This window comes from Camelus bactrianus, chromosome 3 (assembly GCF_048773025.1).
Source record: "Camelus bactrianus isolate YW-2024 breed Bactrian camel chromosome 3, ASM4877302v1, whole genome shotgun sequence".
Classification (NCBI taxonomy): domain Eukaryota; kingdom Metazoa; phylum Chordata; class Mammalia; order Artiodactyla; family Camelidae; genus Camelus; species Camelus bactrianus.
The window spans coordinates 40,359,388-40,372,174 of record NC_133541.1 but is presented as its reverse complement, the minus strand read 5'-3'; the positions used below and the strand labels follow the sequence as shown (position 1 = coordinate 40,372,174).

The window sequence follows — 12,787 nt, the reverse complement described above, 5'->3', positions numbered from 1 at the left end:
TGATTCCTTACCCTAGTGTCTTCAAGCTTATTGGTAGATTACAAAATCAATTTTGTGGGTCACGGTCAAAATTTTAAAATAAACAGAATAAAAGAGAAAACATCATAGTGAATCATACTTGGTAAGGGTAAATATTATTTCATGTAGGTTCTATTTCAGTTCTTTATATACTGAATCAAATATGCGTCCTGTGTGAGTGTGTGCGTGTCTGGGTCTGTGTATACTGTTTGAATTATATATAGGTTTCCTTTATATTGTGTATATATAATTCTTTCATTTTAACTTAAATGCATAGTTTGTTGAACAAAGACTATAAACCAGTTTTTCCATGACTATCATATATAACACACAGGAGTTGCTTTTAATAGGAGTTCACCCCTACCCCAACTTTTTAAACCCAACAGATATCAAAACATTCCTGTACATATTTTTTATAGTAGGAGTCAGCACTCAGACTTCTTCAAAAAAGGGGCACAATTAACAGTAGCAGTCACTACACCTCCTACTTGGAACAAATATAGTGGCCGTAGTATAAAATACGTTTCTTACTGTGGTTCACTGTCAAAAATGTTTGAAAGCCACTTCCTTATCTCATTTACTCTTCTCCCCAGACTCTTATGGGTAGAATCTGAGCCTTCAGAAGCAAATGACAGCCTCCACGGAAGTTGAATTTCCCCATAATTTTTGCTTGTTGGAAGGTCTCAGAGAACGCCAAAAAGGAATGAACGGTTCTCTAGGGCCTTGAAGCTGCTGAATAAAAGACACTTTCAAGGTGGGCAGCTGTGATTATTAGGTCACTGGGACAAATTCTGAAAACAAAATATACAGAGTGAAATTAGAATGTGGCCCTAAATATCCAGAAACTTCTCCATTGGTTAGATTTGCAACAAAATATTATATGAATGAAATAAATAATTCCAGTGAAATGGTAGATGCACTGAGCATAGTGGTGTTAGCAAAATGGCAGAAGTCATAAAACTTGAAAATTGTGCTTCAAAGAGTTAAGATATGTAATACTGCTTAAATAAACAAATATATATAAAGTCACCAGAAGGACACATTACAGCAATTAATTAGAATGGGTCTCTGAACTTGTCTTAAATCAAAACCCTTAATGATCTCAATGCAAAATGTCCACGCAGTAAATAAATAATTCCAGCTTATAAATACGCCCTGGCAACCATTATGTTTTCAGACAATGGAAAGAAAATTGCTATGCAACTTCTTTTTTTCTCTGATCAAGAAGCTGTAATTTATGCATAAACTTGGAATACCCCAAACAAAATTTGCTTTTACAAGATCAGAGCATGGCAAGAAGTGTCCATATTGTTTTGAAATAATATATATTTGCAGAAGCTAATCTTAAGGGTGACATAAAACATGAGTGGCATGATCTATGCATCTTGCTTAATAAAACGACCACCACAGTGGGTACAATGAATACTGTTGCTTATTGTGTTAATTTTCAGAGAGATGCAGGTGCTAAATACCGCAAGTATCAAAAATATGTACAGAATTGTTTTGATAACTGTGTTTTAAGAAGAGATGGGGAGGAGATGGATCACGGTTAGAATCAGCTGTTATGTGTTACGTGTAACAAACTTGATAAATATTTACAAAATTTTTAAACAAATCACATATTTAAGTTGAAATGAAGCCAGCAAAAATGAAACAGGCATATGGATATGTGATTTTTAAATTGAAGTTAGTCTTAAAATTCAAATCAAATATGGAAAATGCCCTGGGGGTGCAACCTTTTGTGGGATGTATTTTTAGCCCTATTTACAAAAGAAAAGGCTGATATATAGAAAAGTTCAATAATCCACCCAGCTTTGCCACATGGTTGCTGAGTTCAGAGCCAACATTTGAATGTAGGTCTCTGTCCCCAATGTCACCATGCTCTTCTATTGCTCATAACTGCCATAGTGGGCCACTAAAATGTATAGCCTGCACCCTCTGCTTATTGTTCACTGTGCATCTGGACTACTGCAGTGGATTCTGAATCTCCCTCCTCTCTTCCTCATTTTATCCTCCCTGGGCCACTAGTGCACTTATGCAATTCCCACAATATCCATTAGCTTAAGGCAACACGTTTAAGTATTCAACTGTGTTTCCTTTCTGCTCCCTGGAAGGAGTCTCCTCCATCCAGGCTATTTTCCACCTACACATGAAACCCTTATACGGACTCCAGACATTTCTTCTACCTGAAAAGAATGCCAGCTGACTGGCTCCTCCCACAGCCATTCCAACCACAGACTTCGTCGAAGACCTATATCCCTGTTCAACATCTTCCTGGAACCCTGCACCCCTGGCCACAGTCTGTGCCTCCCTCTCCCTGCTCTGGACTACAGCAGCACTCCCAGGCCGAGTGATTTCTCTGCCACCTCACACTGTCTCTAGGCAGCAGCTGGTCACGTGTCTGATTTTCTCAGCAGGGTATTAGAAGTTCCTTTCCAGGTCCAGGCCACTGAATCTTTCATGTTCTTGTATTTCACAGCCACCGGAACATTAGAGAGGCTCAATAAATATGTATGGATTTTTTTTTTTTTTTGACTGCTCTCTTTCTGGGGAAAAAGAGAGAGGAAGGAAGGGAAGGAGGAATATTACTCTCTCAAAAGTACGTGAAAGCATGAGGAGGGGAATAAGATGGCCTTGGCAGAGACTTCAGATATGAGAACCCACAGAACATATGTATTGTGTTTACGTTTTTGGACTCACCGGACATAAGGACAAAGTTTTCCAAAGTATGCTTTGAGACATGATAGTTGTTGTATGAAAAAAAAGAGCATTTCAAGATCAGATATGTTTAAATAATACTTGTTAAATGATATTCGACAGGTTCCTTTGCTGTAGAGCTGCTAGTTTTTGAAAAGTTCCTGTCCATTAAAACCACTGCAGAGAGGCTACATTTACAACGTTTCCCAACCTTGTTTGCCCACATAATTCTCTAAGTAAGGAGAATCTTAAAGAATTATGTTCACTTAACATTCTTTGGGAAATGTTGGAATGATATCACCTCCCAGGAACCCCATAGGAATTGGCGCTCTGTCATTAACCGGTATGTTTTGTACATATTTGTAAATCCATAGTGACTGTATGATTTGGTTTCATCTTGTGAAAGCTATTCTAGATCTTAGATTCTTCACTCATGTTCAGCCCAGAACTGGTTAATGACTGAAAGTTGATGGTGATGATAAGAAAATAGTAAATGGTGTAAGATTGAGTACCTGTGAGAGTAGAAGTAACCCCTTATGTATGAAATACCTTACTGAGGTTTAATTTATTTAAACAACCTTGTAAGTTAGGTCAGAATAATAGTAACTATGGATAAGTCAAACATAGCCCTTGGTGCTTTACATGCATTTTCACATGCATTTCTCATAAAAATTAATTTCTAACTTATACGATGGGCTCAGCTATTTAAATGACTAATTTAAGATAACACAATGACTGGAACAATGGCAAAGCTAGCATTCAAATTCTGGATGACTCAAAAATCCATACTCTTCCTGACCTATTGCTACTTCTTCCCATGAGGAATTCTGTAGGTTGTGAATTCTTGCATGCATGTGTAAGAACTTTCTTGTCCAAATCTAAATCTCCCTAGATACTCTTGTACAACTAGAAAACTAATTTCTTTTTCTTAAACTTGTGTAAGGAGCCAACACATATACAAATAGATCAGCCAAGTATATTTGATATAATGTGTCAGGCGCTGAAACTTGCTCTATAATGTATACACATTTAACAAACACAGGTTTACCAGTAGGCTGACATCGCCTCTCACTCATGTGTTCTACCTATAGCACAAGTAATGAGTATTAAAGTTGAACATGAGAAATTACCTTCTCAGACCCTATTCACAGCCTGTTTGAAAGAGCCTGGTCATTCTTTGGACACCTTTTGTACACTTTTTTTTTTAAGCTCAGACTTCAGTTCCTTTAAATGGGATGAGTATCTCTTTGGCAATACTTCTCTTTAGGTATCCACAGTGAAGGGAAGGAAGGAAATGGAGAAGGCAGCAAAGGTACCCATTCAGAGTAAAAAATTCTGGAGCAGTGTTGATTAAAACGATTATTTTCTCTTCTCCATTCAGGAAGGAATTCTCAACCTGGAGTCCTTGGTGACTTTAGGGAGGTCAGAGACAGAACAGTGAGCAATGAAACAAGTACAGTTTATGGTAAAAAGAAATACATGATATAATGTGACAGGGAATTATAAAGATTGAGAAAGGACTCTTAAGACAGAAAAGTCATCTTCTAAGGAAAATCTAAATAAAAGTCTGGAATTTAAAATTCTAAATTACTTTCTAAAAAAGTAAAACCCACAGAGGCTGCACATGTGTGGGGTCTCGGGAAACAGATAGGGGTGGGATGGATGGTGGAGATGAAGTAGTGAAAACAGAGAACAATCTTATGGGGAGGCAATAGACAATATTTAAGTGTATTATATTGTGAGGGAAATATGGACTTAAATATGGCTGTTAATAAATAACATGAGCACCGCAGGTTGGCTAAACTTAGAGCAGCAAGAGTAGGCAGGAGATCCAGCTTTCTCCCAGTTTTAATTTGCATGGGGAATGTATTCTCTTGATCTTGGTAAGATGGCACATGGCCTTTTGTTCATTCACTTGTTCCACCCAAACTTCATATCTGTGTATTGATGGAATCTTTCACAATTTTGCCCAATTTTATAAAGATCATTCTCAGTATTTATTATAATACCTACTGTTTAAGTATAACATTAATATTTCTTTTCAGGAAGAGAACCACGGTGTGTTAACCAGTCCAAAATTCTGGCAGTGTTCATTCCTAATACTCTTTCAAAACAGACCACAGAGTTTGAAAGCAAGAGATCAAGCATAAGAGACAGCTAGATGGAGATGGATATATCTAGAGAGGCACCCTCAGGACAGTATGACTGCTTACATCTTTCTTGGAAAAAAATATCCTTATTTGTTTAAAAGCATGCATGCTTATTGGTTATTCACTCACAAATGTTTGTTGAGTGCTTGTAAATGTCAGGAGTTGTCCTAGACACTTGAAGAAAACCCTAGAAACACATATAAAAGTGAGATAAACACAGTCATAGAGACAGAAGCCAGCAAATTGTATCCAGGCCAGAGGGCAGCCGTAGATGGGATGGTGAATAAAAGGGAGCCAGAATGGTATTGAAAAGCCCATTGAAAGAAGACCTTCTGTGAACTCAAGAAGCATGGCATTCACAGAATAAGCAGAAGGGAGTTTGTGTGGCTGGATTTTGAGTGAGGCACTGACATACTAAAAATAGAGTTTAAGAAAGACTATTCTGACTTTATAAATAGGATTGTGGTGAGAAAACCTGAACCCAAGGAGATCCAGTAGTAGGCTGTTACAGGAATCTAGAAATATATGGATGAGGATTTGACTAAAGGTGGCAGTTATAGAAATTAAGAATAAACTGGTAAATCAATTGGCAAAGTATTAGATGCGGACATGGTTGGGGTAGGGGTAGAGGGTGTAAATATACAGCAGGAAAAGCACAACTTTCTATGTATCAATACCTTTCTTTCTCAAAATATCTTAATTTCAAGTATAAGACATCCAAACCTGTTACACAGTTGAGCTAAACTCACAGAGTTCTAGAATCATGCTTTTGGGTGGGATCTTTGAAGACATCTGGTCAAGTCTGGAATTCCTGCTATAGTAATACCTGACCCCACCCAGGCTAATCAATCATGAGCAACCTCAAACCAACACCCTACTCAGATAATAGTGTCAGACGTTGGGGAATAAATACATGTCAGCACTGGATAGGCAGCAGAGATCACCTGATCAAACTCCTTACTTTCTACAAGGAACGGACAAAGATAAAGATCCAAAGGCTGTCAAGCCTGAGGATTGATTGTGTGTGGATGGAAGCACAGACATCCTCCTACAAGTCTGCTCCCCATGGGAATCAAAATGATTCCTAAGGTTGTAACAGGAGTATGAAAATAACACACTTAGTTTGACTTTTTTTTTTCAGCCTTTTTTGCAAAATGTGTATTGTTGCTTTATTGAAACAACTTCCCAGAGAGAAGCTTCCTTCTGAGCATACTTTGAGCACTCTCTGTAGTCTTTTCTGTTGAAATAGAAATGGGGAATAAAAATCATCTTAACCCAAACTGGCAGGTATACATGGTCCATTTTGAATATCAATGGCTATGCCTCGATACCCTCCTTTGAAATTCTCCTTTCTCTTTGCTACTGAGAGGCTCTCGCCCTCCATTTCTGGTGGCTTCTACTCCCACTTTAGGCCTCCTACCTGGTCCTGCCTTTCTGCAATCTTCCTTTCATACTGTTCCCAGAGTAATCTTTCTGAAAAGCAAATCTGACCATGTGACTTCCTCGCTTATAGCTTTAATGGTTCCTCCAGAAAAAAAAGCGTAAACTCTTGGAATAGTATACTAACTCCTCCATGACGACTTCTCCACCTCTGTCTTTGTCCATTGCCTGACAAGCTTTGCATCCTCATCTCCTTATAGCCACCTGAATGGCCTGTGTTCTCCAACTGGCAGTGGCATGTGCTTTTCTCGATCTCAGATGTCACCTTCCATCCCTCACCTGGTTAATGCTTCAGCCCATCCTTGAGGACTCGGGGCTGGCATTCCCTCTTTCAGAAGCTTTCCCAGATCTCTCCTGGGCTGAGAGAGGTGGCACCTTCCCTGTCCCCCATCTCTGCCTTGTGCTGACATTGGACTTGTACCTACTGCCTGGTTTCAGTGGAAACTTACATACGCTCCTCTAATTGCCTTCCTCATTGGACTATGAACTTCTTGAAACCCAAAGTTATTCCCTAACATTTGGTGTACTCAGCAGTGGCACATCACAAGTGTTCAAGATATGTTGATTCAAATGAAAAGGAAATTATTATAATCAGTAGGATGTTAACTCCATGAGACTAGGCAGAAACTTTTAACTACCTTTTTCATTGCTAAATCTCCATCATTTAGTACAATGCCTGGAAAAAATCTATTAGACGAGCAAGGCAGGGTTATTTAACTCACAGTCTCCCACTTAAACTAAAATAACCTACAAGGTCCAAGAAAGATTAGGTGATCTTCCAGGGGTTATGGCTTATATGTAGTGAGTTGGAGATTGGAGCCACCTCCTACTCTTCCAGTTTCCATCAAAGAGTAATATCACTTATAGTCGCACACATGTCACATAGTGTCCCCAATCCAGATGTCTGATTAAACTCGGCTCAAACTCCATTTCCTTGGACAGAAATCCTGCTGTTACACTGAGTTCCAAACCTTCCTCCTTTTTCTCTGCCTCTTGTCTCCAGTTTCAGCTCAGGCTAACATTTCAGTTTGAACCAATCTGGCCTCTAGGCTCAGTCCCCTTGCTGGATTAAGACAAAACAAAACAGTCTCTTTATCTCAGTGTTATGCACCTTCAGTAACGTTATTAAAGACTGGGGAGTTTATAGAGTGAACTTACCCTGTAGACCAAGCTGACTCCTTTCTTTTACACACAAACAAACAAACACACATACACACATATTCCCACTGGGGCAACAAGCATATTCTTTCCCTTTCCTATGGGGAAGAGACCACAGATTAATTTTTTCCAAACCAGGGCTCCTTAAAGCCTCACTTTCTGTAATAAGTAGCCTTGTCAAGTGCTTTCTTGCACTCTCCCTGAAAGAAATTCTGGTAAATGCAGAAATTATGATGAATACAATATGATAAAAATTTCAGAAGATTGTAGTTTTTAAGAGCAAGAAATATATTCCCTTAAAAGTCAAATGGGCAGGCATTCCTTCTATTCATGCCTGACATACCGTGAAAACATATGCTTATGTCAAATTTTAATAGAGATTGCCTTAGATAAGAATAATCATCATAGAAGCAAATATTCTATAAATTATTCATTTGATTCTACCAACAATATGGCTGAAGATAATGGTCTCGCTGACTACAGCCTTGCCTCCCTCCACCCCATTTCTGGCAGAGCCCTAGAATTTTCCATCAGACTCCATGTCACACAGTACTCTGAATCACTCAGTGACTTCACTCCTCTCGAAGGTTCAGTCCAAAGCCCCTACCTGCACATGCCTGACAAGACTTCCATGGCCAGTATCTACGGATTTCTCCAGCCTCTTTCCGCCTGAGCAAGGCCCTGCTCGTGGAACTTCCTTTCTCTACGTACATGTACACATGCATCTTTTGAACTCAGGCCTATGTGCTTATTCCTGTTGTTTTCCTATAAAAGTTCTTCCCGTCCTCTTCACTTACCTCCTGTTTCATCCTTTAGGATTCAGCCTTCTCCCACTCTACCACTGATTTGCCTTCTGTTATTCTCCCAAAGCCTATATGCTCCCTTTTTTCAGAATGCCTTTTACAGTCTAGTATGCCGAGAACCATCACCATTACTGGACTCTAGGCTTTCCTTGGATAAGGGACACATTCTTTTATGCATCTGGTTTTTGCAGACTCTCATAAAATGCATGACACATATTTGATGCTAAATAAATGTTTGTTGAATAACTGATGCTATTAGAAGTCAAGGAAACCCAATTTTGCATTTATTTCATTAAAAAAATTTTTTTTACTAGAGCCTTAGGCAGCCCCAGGAAAAAAAAATCATAGATAGTGGGAAGATAAAAAAAATTCACAGAATTATGTATACCTTCCCTTTGGAGGTTTTCTGAAGTACTAAGTGAGATTTTATATATTTCTTAAGATTTCAAAACAAGAACTTGATGCCAGAAATACACTTGGAAATGAGAGCAGCTTGCCACTGGCAAGCTCTGCTTAAACCTGTTACACGTACACATTGAAAGGGAATCCAACTCCTTCATGTATTTCCCATCAGATAAAATGCATACGGGGGGAAAAAAGTTAGCAAAAGTGAGAGCTAAACTGCACATATCTTTTACTAGAGCAAATTCAGGGAGTGAGTAGCTTGAAGCAATACATGGTGAAATGGAAATTATTTTTCCCCAATTCTGCCAACTTTGGACAGTATCAACTCCATCCTTAGGAACACAGAGGGAATTTCCGTGGGAATTAGGCCAGGAGAAACTAGAATTGCTTAGGAAGATATACATTGAAGTATTTGCTCTTAGGAGCTGCTGGCTGAAGGTTTGGGAGTTTTGTTTTTTCATTTTGTTTAAGAAAAATCTGAATCAGCCATTACAGTTTGTATTTATGTTTCAATTAAGTGCAAGCAAATGGTGTCCAAAGCAAGTGATATTTTTTGGACTTGTTCCCTTCATTTACACCAATAGGCCCGTCTGGGAGTTATGATAAATTTATACAGACCTTTAATCAGTTGAGTGTTGGCAAAGAAACTGACATGCCCCCAGTCACACATCGTGTAGAATAGTTCCTTTTACCTCAGTGGTCAGCATCACTGACAGCTGTGGGTGAGAGTGAGCGGCTGAACATTTCACAAGAAGACGACCTCAACCTCTAGCTGACCGCTGTGGCTCTGGGCGATTACTTTGTTCCTCTTTGAAAGGGCGCTGCTGCCTCAGCGTCCCCTCCTGGAGCCCCTGGCACCGTGTCAGGCCGTGTGTCAGGGGAGCCCTTGATCGCATCATGATGACGGAAGCCAAATGCTGGCCCACAAGCATTGAGGACTGTTTGTTCAGAGAAGATCCTGAGCAGAAACACGGGTGTCACGTAGTTCCAGGAGGCCTTGGAGGCGCCCGACGCTGCCGGAGGAGGGGACTTGCAAAGGCTCCTTAGCCCTCCCCCATCTTTTATGGAATCGGGCCAACAGTGGTCGCCTCGGCAGCTTTTCCCCGCAGTTCCTTGACTTAACAAGATCTTGGATGGCGCAGTAGAAGAGTTTTCATATATTTAAGTCGTGCCACTGTGACTGCTACTCTCTAGGGAGAAGAGTCTTTTATTAATGAATGCAGTATGTGTCCTGGGTAAAACCCCAAATTAAACTAGCTCACTGTTTTTGTCCTGAGAGCTGTCGGTGACATTTAGGTGTGCTGTTTGGTGCGGTGACTCAGTTTCCTGAAGGATAGCTGAAAACTCCACGTTGAGGTTTTTTTAGCAGGGATGAAAAGGTCAGTTACTTGATGTCTTAGAATATTCGGGGTTAAAATTCCTAAAAGTTAAGCTTTAATACTGATCCTGAAAAGCTGTGGCTAGCCTTATTGCCTATAAACTGAAGAATTTGGAAAAAGTAGGATTCTGAGCTCTATGCTAATAGCAACAGTAATTCTTTATTTGAGCAACAGTTTTATAGAACAAACTGTTCTTTGCTTTGTTGTCAGTAATTATTTTCTTACTTATTGGTATGTAGATGTGCTCTCGTCATTTTTTTTCTTTTCTCATTCTCCAGATTTATACAGTGCATGCATGCATGCAGAAGTAGTTAGAACTTAAAATACATATAAGAGACCACATTATTATTGTACTCAAGTGCTGATTGTCAAAATGGCTAATCTATGATTTGGACATAAAGTAGATCTTCTGAAATAAGTTGTCCTTCTTGTTGCTGTACTGCCTTCGTAAGAGCAAGCCCTCTTTTTAAGTGCATAATGTCTTGAAGCCCTGAAAGTTTACTGAGGTACTTCTCCTCTATTACAATTAAATAAATAAACACTGAAGACTAATATGCAGTGCTACATTCTGCTAGGTCCAAGGCCTGTGTTTCTGAAAAGCTTTGAGAAGTGGGGGGGGGGGGGGGAGGTTCCCCTGGGACTCAAACTTTGGAAGAGTTGGAAAGCAGGTGAGAGGAATATGGAATGCCAAGTCTATGAGGTGTGGAGAGGGGATTTCCAGCTTCTGGATATAACCAAGGACTAGAAAGATGGCAGGGAACAAATCCTAGACACAATGGCTATGCATCTTTAACCCACTGTATGTGCTGACGTGGATGGCTCAGATCACCTAAAATAAGTTAATTTCCTCTTAAAATTCCTACATCCTTATTTTATACCATAGAGGGAAGGAATAAACCAAAACCAAACCATCCATTACACGTACTAGCATCACAACTAGGTAATGCTACAGTTGCATATGGAAGGTATTAAGTAAAATGAAAATGTGCTATGGTCATAGGCTTAATTATTATTTGTGATTTTTAGGGTATGGGATTACAGGGAACTTTCTACATTACATCTTTGTGCAGTGATTCAAATTTTATAACAAGCATGTTATATTTTTATATTCTTATAATCAAAGAAAGGCTCTACAGGTGAAATATTTTATACTTAAGATTTAAAATTATCTCTAAGACTGTTCCTTTTGTTGGGGGAAAAGTTCCAATCTTATACTTTAATTCACCTGGCAAGGTTTAGGCAGTTGTTTGTTCACCTAAAGTATATATTTACAAAGATTGGTGCAGGGAAAAAAAAATGGAATAAAAGGGAATTTTTAACCTGGTTCTCAAACTGAATAGCAAACAGTTCAAGAATCCTTGATAACAATGAGCCACATACCCCATGTAGCAAATACTTTGAAAGCTATTCTCACTTCTACAAATTTTATATAAAAACCTATCTGAAAAATCCCAGGAGCTTGAGATTCAGTCCATGAATTTTTTTGTTGTTGTTGTGCTACAGATCATTTATGGGGTCTAAATTTTAAGGGCAGAATTTTTTCTCCTCCAATAACCTGTAGATTGGAAGACAAAGAAAAAGGATCTCACCAACTTCATGTCAGCTTTTCAATGTATTCTTTCTAAATGACAATAATGAAGTTTTCTAAGATGGACTTCTGGGAGTTTGGAATTTTCCCCTCACTTATAGTCTGGCTTATCTGCATGCTAATATAGTGAAGTTCTTCGCAATTGATCCCTCGCTGTAGAGTTCCCCCAGGGTCAGCTTTTGTAAACAGAACCTGCTTTCATAGGATGCCTTTGGATGTGGTCTTTTCCTACCTCATGTTTGTAGTTTATTCGGTACATGGTGGGTAGAAACAGTTTTCCAGATTTTTCCCCTTGGCATCACAACACCATCCTGGTCCCTGATTTGTAAGTCCACAGGTGGAAGAGGCACGGGTGCAGGACAAGTGTAAATTGCCCATATCATGTGCTGCATTCACAAATGCTGTTCCTTTAAGATAACTCAGACCATTCTGAATGTGAAAATACAGCGTATTGCCTAATCTGTAAATTCTCAAGCGTTCCGACCCACAACATTGTATGTTTTTGTTTGCTTGTTTGTGTCCACCCCAAAATGTAGACGTCTGGTACTTAGCAGGGGATGTGCTGGATACTGAGAGTCTGGGTCTTAATAGAAATACTTTGATGCCCACAACCACCCTGTCCTCTTGAAGTAGGTAAATTCTAAATCTTCAGAAACGAAGCCTGAGAAACCTTAAAACCCAAACCCATAGAAATGGTTGCGCGGGTCCTAAATAACCTGCTTGTACCGCCCGTCGGACTTGTGGGCAAAAGCTCGCAGGATGCACAGGGTGGTGGAAACCCAGAGGTTCGGGCCGTCGGGGCCACCGGGTGGGGCTCGGCTACGCGGCGCGCGCGCGGGGTCCTCGCGGGGCAGGTGCGCAGTCGCGTGCGCGCGCGCCATGTCCCCCCGGAGCCCCCGAGGCGGGCGCGACCCCGGGCGGCGGGCGAGCTGGCGACGGGCGCTCCACGCCGGGTTTTCCGCCACTCCCCTCGCACCGGCAGCCCCGCGGACCCACAGGCTCGCGCCCGCGCCTCCCCGGTTGGGCTTCCGAGCTAGCGGCGCGTGGTGATGCGGCGGCGAAGCGGCCGGGCGGCGAGGGGCGCAGGCGGACTGTGGCCCCGGGCGATCTCGGCGTGAGGGAGCCGAGGAGGGGCGCGAGGGGGAGTGT

General features: G+C 40.6%; 1 protein-coding gene across 6 annotated transcripts in view; it reads left to right on the top strand.

Moving 5' to 3' along the window:
- The window catches only part of PDE4D (phosphodiesterase 4D), a 1,348,493-nt gene that overhangs the window by 1,284,302 nt on the left and 51,404 nt on the right, over window positions 1-12,787 (top strand). The window lies entirely within an intron of this gene.